Below are 3861 nucleotides of genomic sequence, written 5' to 3' on the forward strand. Positions count from 1 at the left end.
CACGTGAAATCTCTTTACGTAAAGAGATTTCACAGAAATTTTAAATAATTTTGACTGCCCCGGAAGAATTACTGGCAACAGGACCGGTCAAGATCCATCCGAAGATGAAGAAGAGAGCCACAAATCCCTGCCTTTGAATTAGGAAGCAGTAAAGAAGGTAGAACGTCGCTACCAAAAAGCAAGTCGATTTATGCACTCTTAAAGAAGTTAGGGTCAGCCAAAGAAATATCTGGAAGATCTTTGAAAAATGATGCCGGAATAGAATGACTTGGAAGATTACCCGAAAGTCTTGGAATTACAAAAGCGTTAACTGTCAACTCGAAATTGCGGTCGACTTTAGAGGAGAAAATGAAAGTGCACTGTTTGCGTACACTGGCAGAATTGGAATTGTTCAGACCGGAAATTTGTGAATTTGCTCGCTTAAACGGTTACTTAATTTGGTTGAACAAGCGCTCCGTAATAAATATGCCCTGTGAACCTGAATCAAATAGAGCACGAGCTGAATAAGTTACACCATTGTGCACAATTTGTACCATAGCTGTACCCAACAAAACTCCCTGAGTATTAGTCGCAAAATAATTTTGCACATTCCCAACCCCGTTGCTAGTGGACTGTATATCTGAACGAGAGAAGGAAGCAGAGTTGGGATTGAGATTTGAACTTGGAGTTGTGTTAGATACAGTTGATGGTACGGAGAAAGCAGAATTCAATGGAACCTTATGAAGCAACGTATTGTGCCGCTTATTGCAAGTGTAACAGTTATGCTTGCATTGACAGTTCTTGACGGAATGAGTTTTGGAAAAACAGTTGAGACATAAACCTTGTCGTTTAATCTCGGAACTGCGAACATCAGGATTCATCCTCAGAAATTTAGGACACTTTCGAATAATGTGTGCCTCATTTGGACATAGGGGACACTTTGGATCAGAGACCTTGGTCTGGAAAAAACTTAACTTTTTGGATGGTTTAGACTTGCCTTCGGACGAACTTTCCTTGCGACTGCAACCAGGAACATCTCTTCGCATTTGGAAGACAGACTCTAACGAAAGGTACCTGTTAGTCAGAAATTTGTCCAATTCCGCCCACCGTGGACTACTGGACTTGTCAGATAGGGTTTGTTCCCACAGCGTGGAATCAGGCAGTCTGTTGGAACATAAGAAGACGAAGAACGGATCCCAGCTTTTCACATCAATATCTTAGGTCTTCAGGACGGAAATACAAGAATTTGTATCGCGCTGAAGGCGTTTTAGACCCTTAGAGGACTCGGAATGAACAGTGGTAAATTGAAGAGGACCTTAAGCTGGCCATTGACGAGAACTCGCTTGTTTTCATAGCGATCGCTAAGATTGGACCAAGCTTGGGAGAAACCCCTATTGGTAAGAGGACTCTTTTGAACGATCTCTTTCGCTTCACCTTTGGTCTTCTGGACTAAGTGAAACAGTTTTTCAACAGAACTGAGACGGGGGTTATCTATGTACATAGCCGTGAACATGTCACGGAATGTGGGCCATGCCATAGAATCCCCTGAAAAAACTTCAAGATCGCAAGGTGGCAAATTGAAAGAATATCCTGAAGGAATGTTGGAGGAATGGGATTGGGGAACTGGACTGACTGGGTTGGAGATTGCTTAGGAGCGGCATCTGCCTGCAGCTCGTCTGAAATTTCGGACAATTTGGCAATACACTTACAATAAGTAAGGTAAATGGTTTTGAACTTAGCGCGAATTGTGTCCAGTTCAGAAGCTTGATCTTCGTCGCCTGATTCTTCTTCCTCGTGGGCTTCTGAAACATAGTCTTCGACGAAAGTGTCATACTCTGATTTAATTTTAGTCCATAAGGACTTTATTTCATCGGTATGAAGCCGAATTAAGTGAACAGAGTTGACTGGAAGAATATTATTAGCTAGATCAGGGTCAAATTCCACGAGGGTGTCGGCTAGACGAATGAATCGAGCGACATCTTCAAAAGGACTTTGAATATAAAAAGGAATGAACAAAAAACCCAGGAATATATGTCGAATGAACAAAATTTAGAAAATCCGATTAAAAGCTGAAAATTCTGGTTAGAATGGAAATTCCTGTATAAATACCAAAAAGTCACTTTTCGCTTCAACAGAATTCGAGAAAAAAACCTCCATTTTGTAGCATATTTATAGTTTGTAAGTTAGTGTAATATTAAATCCATGATCTCTGACGGATAGGCAAAACCACTCGTTTGTAACTACACTCTCTTGAGCGTAGGTAAAGATGAATGCATGTGTGTGTTTGCAGTGTGCGTGGCTAACTACCCTAGAACAAGAAGCGGGAGAACAAAGGCAGTTTTGATTCTAACTACCAACCACGCATATTCATCTTTACGCGCGCTCAGTTGAGAAAGAAAATAATAAATAAAAGAAATAAGCAAATAAATATCAAATTGACTACTAAAGTGTTTATTTTAACTACCTGTCGGTTATCCTATAATCAGAAGTGGTCCTTAACCCATAGTCAAATACATAGTTTGCTAAACTAATTATGGCCGACAAAGTGGAAGATAGTCAACCGGGCGATAGTTTAAACTCCTTAGACGTCATAAACCAAAAAAATTATCGTGCCGTTGATAGTGGACAGTGAGGAAGAACAAACCGTGGCCCTGGACACTGATGGAAAACTACAGCACACAGAAAAGCAAAGTGGAGATTTGAAATTTACCGAACAGGAGGAAGTTAAAAAAATTACAGACTGCGATATTCAAAAAGAAACAGAAGTGCAGACAAAATCAAAAATTATGGATGGCACATTTGGCAACGTGAACTTACAGTCGCCCAACAAACAAATTGCAGAGAAACGTTCAGCAATGGACATCAAGGCTACAGACATAAATTTACAGTTACCTAAACAACAAAATACAGCATCAGATTTGAAAGAAAAAGAAATACAGTTACTGCGTAAGGAGAATGAGTTGCTTAAAAAAGAAAAGGAGATAATTGAACGCGAAAACAATTTTATGAAATTAATGTCTGCCAACAAAAACAACGTGCAGTCGCCAGACAATGGTACTCCGCTGACGCTCATAGGCAATTTCTTGCCTGAGTTTGACGGCAGCGTCGATGCAGCATTTTGGGTCTCTCAGTTGAAAGATGTACAGCAGTCATACAAATTATCAGATGACATGTTGCGTGCGCTGTTCACGACGAAACTAGTGGGCAAACCTTTACAGTGGTTGCATACACGCCGCAACATAGTGACAGAAAATCTTGATCAAATTTTTGGACAATTTTGTTTGGTGTTTGGCTCAAACGAGAGCAAACTTGAAATGCGGAAAAAGTTTGAACGCCGGGTATGGAGAGCGAGGAGAATTTTGCAGATTACTGCAGCGAAAAAGTGAAGTTAGCAGAGAGGTTAAAACTTGAAGACGACGAGCTCTTAGAATACATAATTGAGGGCATTCCTAATATGCAGTTGCGGCGACAGACGGTAATGCAACAGTACAAGAACGTTAACGAGCTATGCAAATCCCTTGCAGCAATAAAGCTGCCAAAAACGACAGTTGTGAATCGTGCTGCGCCAACAACCAAATTAGATGTTCGATGTTACAACTGTAACAGTGTGGGGCATTATGCGGCCGATTGCGGCAAACCAAGGCGGCAGCCAGGTACCTGCTATGCCTGCGGTGGCAGCGACCACACGGTTTCTGCCTGCGAACAGAACAAGAAGAAAAGTGTGACAAAGATGGAGAATCCCTATGTAAGATATTTTAAGTATACTTTTAACTACAGAGATAATTTTAATCTTTATTTAGAAAGCCTCGGGTAGCTCAGTAAATTTGGTTAGAGAAGACGCGTTGCCTGATGGAACTGAAGTTTTTCCCCTATATGATACAT

This window comes from Musca autumnalis, unplaced genomic scaffold (assembly GCF_047663935.1).
Source record: "Musca autumnalis isolate F117 unplaced genomic scaffold, ASM4766393v1 scaffold_1, whole genome shotgun sequence".
Lineage (NCBI taxonomy): Eukaryota > Metazoa > Arthropoda > Insecta > Diptera > Muscidae > Musca > Musca autumnalis.